Source organism: Lissotriton vulgaris, chromosome 11 (assembly GCF_964263255.1).
Source record: "Lissotriton vulgaris chromosome 11, aLisVul1.2, whole genome shotgun sequence".
Lineage (NCBI taxonomy): Eukaryota > Metazoa > Chordata > Amphibia > Caudata > Salamandridae > Lissotriton > Lissotriton vulgaris.
In genome coordinates, this window is record NC_141699.1 from 376475592 (window position 1) to 376490947 (window position 15356).

Here is a 15356-nt window from a genome sequence, read left to right on the forward strand (position 1 = left end):
CGAATTAAGCAGTTTAAAGATGTACTTTTGTCACTCACTTCTATTTACTTCATGTACTTTTCCCATTATGTTAGTATTCACAAAGGCCCTGTGAGCACGCCCTAGACTCCAGTCCGCAGCTCCACATCCGTTTTACCAGTAACTCAGTTTGATTTTTGGCCAGTCACTCACCAGCGCTTCTGTTTTCTCATTCAAAGTGGAACAACATCAGCAGACAAGCAGGTTATTTCTGTTCCAAAAGAACACTTCCCTTTTTCTTCAAGTTTGAAGCCCAACGCGTGATCGCCCCTTACCAATGACTTCATCTACTGTGTTGAGGGTGGTGCTTATCTCTACACTATACAGAACAACAGCGGCCATGTAGACCATGATTGCAGAGTGCAGCCACTCGTGCCTGGCTCCCCATCTGCTCATAACACACAGACTACATGGCTGCCAAACTGTGGAGTTTCTACTCGGGTATTCCTCCCTGGCGTCTGACACAAGCCTTTTTGTATTCCTTTGCTATTTTTCCCATCACTTCTACTGCAGGCTGTGTATGCATGATAAATTATGCTTTACATCAACATACATTTCTTATGGTTACTTGAAAGTGCTTTCTGCTTCAAACGGGAGAAATAGTGTGCAGAAGCTGTCAACGTGCATCAAGAAGATATTTAAAAATAAGACCACCAGGAAAATGCCCCATCATGTGACACATCCTGTCACAGAACCAGCTTTCTGTGGCAAAGCAGCCCATTTACTCTACATGCCAATCAAGCAACGCTACTGGATTACAATCTACATAAATGTTATTCTGCATCGAGAAACTGGGGCCTTCCATCTGAGTGAATACCAAGACACAAGGGCTGTCCCGTCCAACAGTGGATTCTTCGTATTTAGCATCCGTGATAACACGATATCCACCTATTAAGTGTAACATAACCAGAGGCCAAACCCAAACCAGGGTGGCGGGCTAATGGGGAGAGCAATTTAACACTGTTAAATGTTGCATTTTAATGCACATTGGGAAAGTAGACATGGAAGTCTGTATTCTGGGACAATCAATGGTAAACTGAATATTCTGAAACACAATGGGGGGGCCTGCTGAATTGGATAATCCTGAGACCCAACTCACATTAAATATTATTTCTTTTGATGTACTCGGCGATTTCCGTAGCTGGAAATGTAACACATACTTGAAAAGATGTTGGCTGTACAACAAAACGAAGCACCAAAATCAACCACAATGCAGGAGTATCTATAGTGCTTCATCACCAAAGACCGCGTGCCCGGACTTGAACCACCATACTAATAATAACAATAAAACTAATAGAAGCACAATATAAGATAGCATCACTTTTTGTGAAATTATCTGCCAGCAGTGCATGAACACCTTCCTTCTGTGGAACATGTACAAATGTGCCCCCTCATGGCATGAGAAGTGGATTTCAGTATGGATTTTGTGCTAAGTGGCGGTATTCCGAAATAAAACTTTTTATGAAAATGCAGTGGCATACACTTCTTGCAGAAAACGTGGTAACTGAATAAACTGGTTTCTAAGAGGACCCTAGTAGCCTCTGTCCTTCCAGCAGCCCCACTCCCTTTCTATGTCACTTCAGCTGAGGGAACCCAGCAAAAGGTAAGACTGATGTAGGATAGGAGGTCTCAGGTTTTACAGTTTGGAACAGATAGATCGCCTCTATGGTTTCACTACCTGCCCTACTTTCATTTGAACAGTGCACAAAGTTGTAAGCTATATGTGGAGCACAGCAGCTGAAAAGTGCGGTACATGCTCTGTATATCTTCTTACAGTGAAGGTGCTTTGATGACTGCAGAGTATCTGGGGTTGGGGTATTTTTTGCTCCAGGTAGTGAGCCCGAGCGCACTTCTTGGGAGGGTTGTGAGAGAGAAAATACCATTACTTAGCTATATATTTCCAATTCATGTTTCTCTGCTCTCCCCTACCCATAAACAGGCTTAAAAGGGCTACAATGAATACAATGTTGACTTACCTTGCTGAGACATGCCTTCTTGTAATTAATTTGGAACAAAGTCTAATTACTTTACTTTTTCCTTTAACTGGTTGGACGGTGTTTGGCCATTAAGTATGGAAATGTCCTGGCATGTGCCACTTGTACCTGTAAGGTTTTTATGCCAATTGACCAAGAAGCAAAGATATATTATTTTTCGGAAATGCCTCAAGATCACATTTAATATGGGGTGGCGTATTGAGGAAGTTAACTGCTTCTAGAGGAGGATGTGGGGGGAAACTCCACCTCAACATGTTATGGATTTTGGACTTAAATTGCACATCTCAAATTAATGAGAGGTAGGTTTGGTTTAATAACTAAGGAATACGTTGAGTTCTAATCATGGTATCCTTAGGTGGCGAAATATTTTATAATGGGTGCAGTGCTATCTCCCCGTGGAATACTTTCTACAGAAATGCTTTTGAGGGACTTGACCAATGAGTCCTCACAGCCACTGAAATAATGTAGTATATGAGGTGGGATGTAGGAAAGAGTCTGTTCAAATGTTTGTTGTTATGCTCTTTCCTACCACAGTGCAAGCATAATCCATAATGCCAACAGACTCAATTCAGACGGGAGATTCCCAACTTTTTAAGCTAAAAATGTATTTATTTTAACTGTCTCCTCTAAAATTGCCTCTGCTTCTAAAGAGGTCAATTGGAAAAATACATCCCCTCGATTTTTGTTGCTTCAAAATCTCACACTTCACTGTTCTCAAATGTTGGCATTCGTGATAACCCTGGTTGCTGCATATCTAAATAAATGCCAGCATTTGTAGAGCGCACAAATACCTCCAACGGAAGTGTCCCGGCGCTGTCCGTATACCGCTTAGGAACCCTTCCTGGCTTTTCCCTGTGAAATGTCCACTCCTGGGCACCCCCGAGGTGAAGCCAGGCATCCCAGTGCTGTTGGGGCCGTTGTGGAGATTAAGCAAGCTATTGCTCAGAGTTGCAGAGTGGGACCCATGATTAGAATAGGCACCGAGGCGAGAATTATCAGGTCCAAGGAAATTGAGCCCAAGACCCGCCGAGGCGAGTATTGAACCCTGGTCCCGGGCCAGACCTCTGCATCAGGGTCATTGAGCCACACTTCACACCAAGTGAATCCCCTTGGTGCACTGAACACTGCATGGCGATGTATAATGTGATCCAGGAACACACGTGCACGATCAAACTAAAAGGGCACTGATGAAACGTGGCTGCAATGGAAACTGGATTTAGGATGCCTATCTTTCTATGGCTAATGCTCTGCTGTGTACTCAACTATGCATCCCATTGAAGTTGTAAATTTGTGTTTTCAAGTACTCATTACAGAAAATAATGTTCGTAGTCAGTAAAGATGCCGCGTGTAATGCAACACTTTATATTTTTTTCTTTCAAAGGCAAAACACATTTCAGAATATTTATATCTTCTCATAACTGTCTCATGCTTGTAACTGCATTCTGATGTGGGGTGGCATCACAATTCTTTGTTGTACATTAGTGTAACAAAGTTCATCCATGCTGCACATTTGTGAGTGACTTTCTTCACTGTGTATTTTAACATTGGAAACTTTGCAAGCAGGACTACAAAGAGCAGGACCACCGAATGCACAGAAAGTAAATGAAACACTGCCTCGTAAATCTGCAAATTACCACCTGGAGAAGCATTCACTAGTGCCTCAGCAGGGAGTTTGGAGGCCTCCCACTAAGGGTGCTTTTGCTGCTCCCCCGCCCTTTTCCCTCATGGTAAAAGCAATATATATACCTTTCAATTACCCGACAGGATGCCATTAAACATCTCCAGCTACTGTCACATGGTCGTCAGTATCAACCAGTACTTTAAATGGGGTAGTACAGTCCGATACTAAGGGCCTGATTACGGTGTCAGGGAGTCTGCCAACGATGGCTCATCAGTGGCGGACCCACCGACAACGGCCCCTGCAGTCCACCCGCAGCATTACAATGCGGCGGGTGGAGGGACCATCCGTCGTGCTTCAATCAGTAATCCCTACAATGAGGGTGATGCCTCCTCAGGCACCGCCGTAAGGATTACAATGTCCTGGTTTACCGGCCATGAAAAGGCAGGCAGAAAGTCACTTTGGGGGCCCCTAGCAGGGCCCTCTTCACCCCTGGCCTTCAGCTATTGGGCCTGGCCCCCCCGAAACATCCCTGAACCATGTGGCAGGCCACCAGGGCACGAGTCGGGGTACCACGCGGGTGGACGGCATCCCCCCACTTATTTCCGAGGGTTTTTCAGGGTGGACGCCGTCCACCCTGCTAAAAGAAAACCACGTCCACCATTAAAAAACGGGAGCGAGGCGCGCACAAAGTAAATAAAGCATTTCCGCATTTGTCCGTAATTTTAAACGGTCACAGCTTGCCCCCACCTCCCTGCTTGACTCCGATGCTGTATGAAAGCTCAGACCCCCAGCAGCACTGTAGAGGCACAGCGGGATGGCTACCCTCACACCTCCAGCCCTTGATGAGCTGTTAAGAGGTGCTCGAAGGTGACAGAGGGAGGGGCGGCAGCTTCGGAGCAGCGACATCTATTCACATGCAAACAGCCCTGAATGCGTCTTGTATCTGCTATTTAGAGGGGGGCTCACACATTCCATTTCTACCCAGGGCCCCAAACATCCGAGACTCGGCCAGATTACACCCCGGATTACACCCAGGCACCACGTGGTTCTCTTCACATAGCTTAATTACTGTTACTAAATTGTAAGCAAACCTCGGTTCTTCAAACATGCAGGCTATAATGTAAGAAAATAAAGAAATGGCACAATCGCACCCACACTGAATAACAAAGTATGGAGGACAATCAGTTCAATCAGTTCTCTCGGAGTATCTCCTGTAAGTACAGTACATCACAGTGGGGGATGGCATTTGGAACAGAGAGCCTGTCTTCTCGTTGTCTTGTGCAGGAGAGGAGCCCAAGATGATACTAGAATACTGCATGCCCACCCCTGTGTTCCCTCTCCTGTGATGGCTCCTGCCCTCCCCTCAGTGATGGCACCTGTCCCCCCATGTTGTGGCTCCAGTCCACCCCCACCTGTGATGGCTCCTGTCCTCCCGTGGTGGATCCTGTCTCCGCCCTGGGTGGCTCTATCCCAGTCCTGGAACGGCCCCTGCAGCAAGGGTGAAGTTCTTGATGGGCCTCTTCTCAAAAGGGCTCAGCTCAAAATTAATATGGAAAGGTGGGCGTGTAAGTAAGTGAAGGGATGTGTGAATGGCTGGATGAATTAGTGAAAGGGTGAATGGATGAATGAAAGATTGAATAAATGGATAATGAGAGAGGATAGATGGATTGATGAGTGAGGGGAAGGATGGAGAGAAAATGTAAATAGCTGGATGTATGGGTGGAAGGGTAGCTGGATGATTGATGAGGGGAAAGATGGATGAGGGGAAGGATGAGGGACGGAGGGAAAGGATGGATGGATGAGGGGAAGGATAAATGGATGAGGGGAAGGATGGATGGATGGAGGGGAAGGATGGATGGATGAAGGGCAGGATAAATGGATGGGATGGATGGGTGAGGGGAAGGATGGATGAAAGGAAGGATGGATGAGGGGAAGGATGAAGGATGGATGGATGAGGGGCAGGATGGATGGATGGGTGAGGGGAAGGATGATGGATGAGGAGATGGATGGATGGATGGATGGAGGGGAAGGATGGATGGATGAAGGGCAGGATAATGGATGGGATGGATGGATGGGTGAGGGGAAGGATGGATGAAAGGAAGGATGGATGACGGGAAAGGATGGATGATGAGGGGATGGATGGATGATGAGGGGAAGGATGGATGGATGGATGATGAGGGGGTGGGTGAAAGGATGGATGATTAGGGGAAGGGTGGATGGATGGGTGATGAGGGGATGGATGGATGGATGATGAGGGAATGGATGGATGATGAGGGGGTGGGTGAAAGGATGGATGGATGGATGGATGATGAGGGGATGGATGGATGATGAGGGGAAGGATGGATGGATGATGAGGGGAAGGATGGATGGATGATGAGGGGAAAGGATGGATGGGTGATGAGGGAAAAGGATGGATGGATGATGAGGGGAAGGATGGATGGATGATGAGGGGAAGGACGGATGGATGGATGGATAGATGATGAGGGAAAAGGATGGATGGATGATGAGGGGAAGGATGGATGGATGATGAGGGAAAAGGATGGATGGATGATGAGGGAAAAGGATGGACGGATGATGAGGGGAAGGATGGATGGGTGATGAGGGGATGGATGGATGGATGATGAAGGGAAGGACAGATGGATGGATGGATGGATGATGGGTGGGTGAAAGGATGGATGGATGGAGAGTGGGTGAAGGGATGGATGGGTGGGTGAAAGGATGGATGGATGGAGAGTGGGTGAAGGGATGGATGGATGGATAAGTGGGTGAAAGGATGGATGGATGGATGATGAGTGGGTGGGTGAAAGGATGGATGGATGGATGATGAGTGGGTGGGTGAAAGGATGGATGGATGAGTGGGTGGGTGGATGGTGGATGGGTTAAAGGATGGATCAGTGGATTGGATGGTGGGTGGGTGAAAGGATGGATGAGTGGGTGCGTGGATGGTGGGTGGATGATGGGGGGTAGGTGGATGAGTGAAATGATGGATGGATTGATGGATTGATAAGTGGTGAATGAATGGACATATGAGTGAAAGGGTGGGTGTAAGGATGGATGAGTGAGTGAAAGGGAGGGCAGATGGACAAAAGGATGAATAGATGTGTGAAGGAGTGAAATAATAGATGGATGAGTGATAGGGGCATTGGATGGATTCATGAGTGGATGAGTAGATGGATGGGTGAGTGGGTGGGTGGATGGATGGATGGAAGGAAGGCTAAGTGAAAGGGTCGATGGAGAGAGAAAGGGAGGATGGATGGATGACTAAAAGAGTGGATGGGTGGAAGGATTAGTAAGTGAAAGGATGGCTGGATTGGTGAAAGGGTAAATGGCTGAATGGATGAGTGAATGGATGGATGGGATGAAGAGTGGATGGATAAGTGTACAGATGGATAGGGTGAAAGGGTGGATAGATGGATGGATAATGGAGATGAGTGAAAGGATGGATGAGGGGATGGATGAAGGGATGGATGAGTGAAATGATACATGGAAGGATACATGATGGATAGGTTTGCAAATGGTTGAATACTTTTGGAAATGGCTGGGCTTACTTATATACTATTGCGCAACCTCTGATGTGTCTGTAAAACGTACCTATTGTCCTGAAGTTTTGTCCTAAATTTTGACCTCCTGTCCTGAATTTGTGTCCTGAATTTTGACCCTTTGTCCTGAATTTTTACACTCACCGTCCTGAATTTGCACCAATGCCAGTTGGTCACCCTAATTCTTTGTGCGGTAGAACCGAGGCTCTTTAACACAGCAGCATGAGAGTGACGAGAGAGAAACCTGGCAGAGTGCTGCCAAAGAGCTCTCCCACTCAGAATATTTCATTATTCAAGTGATCGTGAACAATGAAGGGTAAACTGAGATGTGAAAAACTAAACACAATGCGATGCGGCTGCACGAGACTTGAGGAGTTAATTAAGTATTAGTACTAGCAGGTGTGCTGTAAGTTAAATTAAAACATTTTACATGCACTGTGCGCCTCGTGCGTGTAGAATCAGAGTACCACTAGACCCGGCCCTGCCAATTAAGTGCCGGCGCTAAGCACTGGCACAAATTAAGCCCTGCATTGAACAATTGACACCAGGCTACAAAATGTAAGTAGTATGATGGTGTACCCTTGTGTGTTCTTCCGTGTGTCGCTGTTTCCACATGGAATGTTTAATGATGACAGCAACGCCAACTTCTAGTTTGTGTTGTCGGTCTGAATTGTATAATTTTGTGGAATGGGGAGGTGTAGGATGGCGCTGGATTGTTCATTTAAACATGACTCCATGATGACGTCTGACTTGGCATTACGTATGTCAGTATATTTTTAATTTAGGCTCAATCCTGTCAGTGTTTGGATAATTGCACTACTGGATAGGGGGGGCACAAAATTTTGCAAAGGTTCTGCCCGCTTTCTTCAAGGGGTCCCCACAAAATGACATCATGAGCTAGGCCCACCCCGATTTTATAGTAAGTAGTCTCTGTAAAGGGGAAACAACCATTACAATGCATGAGTCATAATTGGCCCTTTTTTAGGAACTATCACAAAAATAAACAGTATTAATACAAAGTAAAGCAATGTTTATATTTTGTTGCACTGAAGTAAATGAAGGCAAATAAGTCAAACTAAAATATACCAAAACTAAATACATTTCCTAAAATAAATAGAAATAAATAAATCTGCTAAAATAAATACAATGGCCAGTTAATATATCTAAAATTTAGGCATTGACCCAAGTTAATGCCCCGGCAGCTCCATTGTCTTCAGCCAAGATTCCCAATGTTAGACTAATGTTCTGATTTGTTACCTTTGCTGCAAATTGTAAAGCGTTCTGATATCCTTCGGGATCAAGTTCGCGCTATATAAAACTTTATAAATAAAATAAATAAATCTAGCCACCGCTAGAGAGAGGCAGCTGGGACAAAACTATGTAATACAGAGTCGCTAGTTTACAATAGGTGGGGAGATAACATATAACACTCATCAATAGAATAATGTGAATATGGAGCCCTAGTGTGTGTAATAGTCATTGTCGAGTGTGGGAAGCAGCCTCTCTGGGAACCTGTAATGTATACAAAATCTTGCAGTCAAACTTTCCTGTAGTGTTTTGAAAATGTGTTGATGTCACCTTCGCCAAACTTCATCCACATTTGGGCTGCTAATTCCTCCATACAGGGACCTTAAGTCACAGGCTTAAGTACCAAACAGCTTCAATTGTTAAATCTTGCATTATATGCAAATGATAGATCTGCCTTACATGTGATGTCACTTCCTGTTGTGATGTCACTTCCTGTTGTGATGTCACTTCCTGTCGTGATGTCACTTCCTGTCGTGATGTCACTTCCTGTGACCACGCCTACCTTGGAGAGTCCCCCCACTTCTTTTTTTAGGACTTGTGCCCTGCAGGCCACGCATGGTGTCTGCCACATAGTGCAGGGATAATTTAAATGTGTTTATTTTCTATTGGGGCCCGTAGCACACGCTGCGTTAAAAAATATACACATTTTGACTGCCATGAAGGTGGTCACACCGTAATGCGAGCAGCGGGACTGCAGACTTCTAGTCTGGCGGTCCTGCTTCTGCCACGCTGCTAGTCAGTCCGACTTGTATCGTAATCAGGCCCTAAGTACCTGTATCTTTAATATAAAACTGAGACTACCTACACTTTGTCACACTTAACGAGGGAAAATCTCACCAGTGATTTGGAACTTGTTGGACTGTGAGACCCACGACTGAAAGAAATGTTATTACCATGACTTCAAAACCTTACATGGTTTTGAAATGGGGCTCCGGGAACACAAAGGAAGCAACACTTTTAGCCAGTCTTGCCTTTTGAGAAATGCCACTTAGCCTTCTAGAACGTGTAGTTTTGAATTTTACAGCAAGGCCCGGAGGCCAAAATTATGCATCATCCTTCTCATTGCTCCCCAAACAGCAGCAACAAAAAACACTAGAATTTATAATACATCTAACTTCTAGAACTCGAAGTATTGGGTTGGATTGGATAACACAACATTTTCGAACTCAGAATTGCTCTTTTTTAACGTAACGTGTATTTGTAAAGCGCACGTTCACCCAGAAAGGTATCTTAGCACTGAATAATAGAAGTTTATTGTTTCTTTGAGGTTACTAATAAGCAGAATGTGTTATTGTGAAGTACATCCTATTGATGGCCCGGCTCGTGCTCTTAGAGCCAAGCCAAAGCACTGTCTCGGCTCTCCCTGTGATTTATATATGCAGGGCCAGCACAAGGTATGGGCTGCGTGGGCAGCTGCCCAGGGCCTCGTACACTCAGCCTACCAGCATGGGGCCCAGCACAAATGCAACACACCACCTGTGCTCATGTACCCCTACTGATCCAATTGAAAGAAAGGTGTATCCTTGCAATTGGGCACATGGGAGGAGGCCCCCTCCCTGGGCCTCCCAGGGATGGTGTGGGAAGACCTAGGGAAGGGGGATACTTCCTCTTGTCTCAGTTACAATTAAACACATTTTGCAGTTTGCAATTAGCCCTCCTGCACCAGGCTGTCCATCAGACACGGTGGGACGCCAATCATCCAGCACTTTAGCCCCCCCCCCCCCCCAGGTTTTACCTCTGAGCCCACAGGCATTTCTCACTCTTTCAGCCCGATATGAGCTGTAATAGAAGTGCTGTAGGAAGCTTAGAGGAGCTGCGACCCACGAGAAGTCTCCACAAAGCAGCCCCCGGAGCCCCGAAGGTGTCACTTATGTAATTTAGAGGGGCCTCGCACATTCCTTTTCGCCCGCAGCCACAAAAATCCTAGAACCGGTCCTGTATATATGGGTTGCACAAGTCTAACTTTTGCTTTGAAGGGAGGGTACATGCCAAGTATAACAGGTTGCTGGTTTCACAGAAAAATATGCATGGATGGGAAGCATTACGGTAATATTGGGAATTAAACCGCGAACTCATCTTGCATTATCATTGAACAACTCAAGCCTATCACGCATGCTCAAAGCATTCGGCACGCCACAATAATTCACTATATTGAAACTAGTACCAACGCTCGACTTCTGAGTATAAGTGTGTTCTCCCTGGCTTTCGATACAAAGGCACGTGTACAGTTTTCGAAAAATGGACACTGAAAATCACCTTTAAGTGCGGTGCCCACTAACTCGTAGCTCAGACTCAGCCCACTCCCATGCACTAGTATTACTAAGGATCCTCTTCCGCCACGGATTGGCTATAAACTCAACAGACTTCCGCTTCCCTCAAATAACTAGACACCGCTCATTTGCGGGATCGAGATTTTTGCCAAATTACGCTATTGGAGGGTGAGTGGGCGCAGCATCCCATTGGCTGACAATGTGTTGTAGCCCATTGGTTGCTTCTGAAAATACGTGCGACGTAAAATACACTCTGATCACTTCCTTGTTTGGACCAGGTACCAACTTCTCTTTTTATGGTGCCGAGTTATATAGCGCGAACTCGACCCGAAGGAGTTGGAGCTCTTTACACGAGCACCAGTTGTTCACAGACACATTCATTTTTGTAGGCATAGGGAGATTAAATGATTTGTCCAGAATCACAGGATGCTGCGCCGAGGCTCGACCCTAATTTATTATCTCCAAGGTCGGCAGCCCTGGCCTTGAGGCCACGTACTCTCCTTTAGGATGGAAAGCCAGTAAATAACTTTAGACGTGTATACTATGATTTTTTTTCTAAGAAGCGTTAATAAAAAGAGTAAGAAGATAGAAATGATTACCTCTACCCAGTGGTCGAAGTGCATTAAAAAAAGTATGGGAATTGTGGTCGGGGTGGATGAGCCAAGGGAAACGGCGTGGCTGGAAAACAAAGTATTCGGTAACTTTTTTCCTTCTTTCACCTTCAGGTACCTGCATATTAAATAACAGAACCAAAGACCGACCCATGTACTATTCAGAAAACCTGTGCAGATCAATGGTCATGTGGATTACAGTTGAAACCCAGATCTTTCACGGGAAAATCTGGAGGAAATTGGCGATTACCGCTCAACCTGCCGAGGGCACTATCGAGGCGGAGATACAATCATGGCTTGGGGAGATAGTAAAGTACTCACATTGTGGGAAGATGAGAAATCATGGGTATCATTACTGACCGGGGTTCAGGGGGATTGTGTCCTTTCTGTTATTGCTGGGCGTAGTGCCACTACGCACACTCCGCAAAATTTTGGAAAAAAAATTGTGGAAAACAGGGGCGCGTTCTGGGGGTCCGTGTGCCCTGGACAGGGGTCCCTCGTGCCTGGGCAGACTCCCTGATCTCCCCGGCCTGGTTGGAGCCCGGGAGCCCTGCAGCCCGAGCCCTGCAGTCCCCGAGCCCTGGAGCCCCGGAGCCCTGCAGCCCCAGAGCCCTGCAGTCCCGGAGCCCCAGAGCCCCCGAGCCCTGCATGCCCGGAGCCCTGCAAGGGCAGGCTGGAGCCCTCCCGCAGAGGCAGATTGGCGTCATTTCGGTCCCGGCCATCTGGTCGCCCCTCTCGCCTCGGCCATCTGGTCAACCGCAATGCTTTCCTATGGGGCGACCAGATGGCCGGGCTTCCCTGGAAGTCCCGATGAGGTGCCATTCGCCTCCCGGATCCCAGGCAGGGCTCCAGGAGGTAGGGCTCGTTTGCGACCTGGGTCCCCTCTGTCACCTTGAGTGCACGGATTACAAGAAAGGGGGGTCATTTTCCTCCGGATTACTAGGGGCAAGGGTATGCCTGAACACCCTCCCAGGAGGGTGGTTCCCTGCCGGGGACCAGATGGGCTGTGTTCCCGGGCAACACCTCCCAGGCGTCTGGGGCTCCCTCCTCCGGCCCGCGGCGTGGGAAAGTACCCGGGAAGGGCTCCATGGGTCCTGGGCCCTGCAACCCCGGAGCCCCGCAGCCCTGCAGCCCCCGAGCCCTGGAGTCCTGGAGCCCTGGTTCCCTGGAGCCCCGGAGCCCCGGGGCCCCGGAGCCCTGGAGCCCCTGAGCCCTGCAGCCCCAGAGCCCTGGAAGGGCAGACGGGAACCCTCCCGCGGAGGCTCGGGGCAGGCAGACTGGTGTCATTTCGGTCCCGGCCATCTGGTCGCTCCTCTCGCCTCGGCCATCTGGTCGCGCCCAATGCTTTCCTATGGGGCCACCAGATGGACGGGTTTCCCTGGAAGTCCCGATGAGGTGCCATTTGCCTCCCGGATCCCAGGCAGGGCTCCAGGAGATAGGGCTCGTTTGCGCCCTGGGTCCCCTCTGTCACCTTGAGTGCACGGATTACAAGAAAGGGGGGTAATTTTCCTCCGGATTACTAGGGGCAAGGGTATGCCTGGACACCCTCCCAGGAGGGCGGTTCCCTGCCGGGGACCAGATGGGCGGGCAACACCTCCCAGGCGTCTGGGGCTCCCTCCTCCGGCCCGGGGCGTGGGAAAGTACCCGGGAAGGGCTCCATGGGTCCTGGGCCCTGCAACCCCGGAGCCCTGCAGCCCCCGAGCCCTGGAGTCCTGGAGCCCTGGAGCCCTGGTTCCCTGGAGCCCCTGAGCCCTGCAGCCCCAGAGCCTCAGAGCCCTGGAAGGGCAGACGGGAACCCTCCCGCGGAGGCTCGGGCAGGCAGACTGGTGTCATTTCGGTCCCGGCCATCTGGTCGCTCCTCTCGCCTCGGCCATCTGGTCACGCCCAATGCTTTCCTATGGGGCGACCAGATGGACGGGTTTCCCTGGAAGTCCCGATGAGGTGCCATTCGCCTCCCAGATCCCAGCCAGGGCTCCAGGAGGTCGGGCACGTTCGCGCCTAGGGTCCCCCGAGCCTTGCGGTGCGCACTTGTTCCCAGAAAGAGGATTACCAGGGACAAGGTCCTCTGGGACCCTTATCGGCCTAGCGGTCATCAGCCGGCAGCTAGGCGGGCCAGGATCATGCCCCAGACCTGGGTCCGTCCCTGGGACTGCCGCGTGGCAGGGTGCCTGGGACGGGGTGCAGAGGGCCCAGGGAATGCTTCCCCTGCGCCTCCGGGCCCTGGGAGCCACGGCTGGGTCCAGGGGCCCCGCCGGTCCCCGGGTCGGGTGCTAGGGCCCTTGGCCCTGTCACCCGGCCTGCCGCACTGCCAAAAGCCCAGGACGGGGTTCCGTGGTGCCCGGGGAGCCTCCCCGTGCTTGACCGGGTTCAGGAGCTCCGTCTGGGGCCCCTGAGGGCCCCGGGGACTGTGGCCTCCCTACCCGGGGCTCTGTCCTGCCGCGCGGGACGGTGTCCGGTAGGCCCGGGGAAGGCTTCCCCTGCGCCTCCAGGCCTGGGAGCCCCGGCTGGATCCAGGGGCCACAGCAGGCCCCGAGTCGGGTGCTCGGGCCCTGGGCCCTGTCCCCCGGCCCCTGTCCCCCGGCCTGCTGCACTGCCAAGGGCCCGGGTCTGGGTTCCGTTGTGCCCGGGCAGGCCTCCCCTGCTTGTAAAAGTGCCCGGGTTGGAGGGCCTGTCGGGGCCCCCTGGGAGCCTCCATGGCTGGGGCCCAGCTGGGGCTCTGGGCCTCCGGTCGGCCATGCAGCGGAGCCCGCTGACTCCTTCGTTGGGGCACAGACGGCTCCTCTTTCGTGCCCGGCCATCTGGTCGTCGGATCTCCTCGGCCATCTGGTCAACCGCAATGCTTTCCTATAGGGCGACCAGATGACCGAACTTCCCTGGAAGTCCCGATGAGGTGCCATTCGCCTCCCGGATCCCAGCCAGGGCTCCAGGAGGTCGGGCTCGTTCGTGCCTTGGGTCCCCTATGTCCCCTCGGGTGCACGGATTAAAAGAAAGAGGGGTAATGTTCCTCCGGATTACTAGGGAGAGGGTCAGTCAGACCTCCAGAGATTCTGAATCAGGGGAAGGCAGCCCTGGGGCCTGCCCGCCGGGGCCCCCAGGGTGCTGGGGACACTCCTGCCTCTCACCCCCTTGCCGATGGTCCTTTTTCTCCGAGTTTGAGGGGGATGGTGTCCCGGGGCCCGCCTGCCAGGGGCCCGGGGACTCTCCTGCCTCTCACCCCCTTACCAATGGTCCTTTTTCTCCGAGTTTGATCAGGCACAGACCTCCGTGAGGTCCGGCCATGCTGAGGGGGGAGAAGGCATCCCGGGGCCCGACCGCCAGGGGCCCCCAGGGGCCTGGAGACGCTTCTGCCTCTCGGCCCCTTGCCGATGGTCGTTTTTCTCCGAGTTCGATGGTCGTTTTTCTCCGAGTTTGATCAGGCAGACTTCCATGAGGTCTGGCCATTCTGAGAGGGGAAAGGCATCCAGGGGCCCGACTGCCAGGGGCCCCCAGGGGCCCGGGGACGCTTCTGCCTCTCGGCCCCTTGCCGATGGTCGTTTTTCTCCGAGTTTGATGGTTCTTTTTCTCAGAGTTTGATCATGTACTTCCATGAGGTCCGGCCATGTTGTGAGGGGGTGAAGGCGTCCCGGGGCCCGACCGCCAGGGGCCCCCAGGGGCCCGGGGACGCTTCTGCCTCTTGCCGATGGTCGTTTTTCTCCGAGTTCGATGGTCGTTTTTCTCCGAGTTTGATCAGGCAGACTTCCATGAGGTCTGGCCATGCTGAGAGGGGGAAGGCATCTCTGGGCCCGGCCGCCAGGGGCCCCCAGGGGCCCGGGGACGCTCCTGCCTCTCATCCCCTTGCCGATGGTCCTTTTTCTCCGAGTTTGATCAGGCAGACTTCCATGAGGTCTGGCCATGCTGAGAGGGGGAAGGCGTTCCGGGGCCCGCCCGCCAGGGGTCCCCAGGGGCCCGGGGACGCTTCTGCCTCTCGGCCCCTTGCCGATGGTCGTTTTTTTCAG

The 15356-nt window shown here is 50.7% G+C and overlaps 1 protein-coding gene across 2 annotated transcripts in view; it reads right to left on the reverse strand.

Annotated features, from left to right (window-relative positions):
* The window catches only part of POLM (DNA polymerase mu), a 183058-nt gene extending 172220 nt beyond the window's left edge, over nucleotides 1-10838 (reverse strand). For both annotated transcript variants that reach the window (XM_086943362.1, XM_086943361.1), the window contains exon 1: nucleotides 10737-10838. The gene's annotated coding sequence lies outside the window, so the exon portion shown is untranslated. The remainder of the gene's footprint in view (nucleotides 1-10736) is intronic.
* Between the last annotated feature and the right edge of the window lie 4518 nt (nucleotides 10839-15356).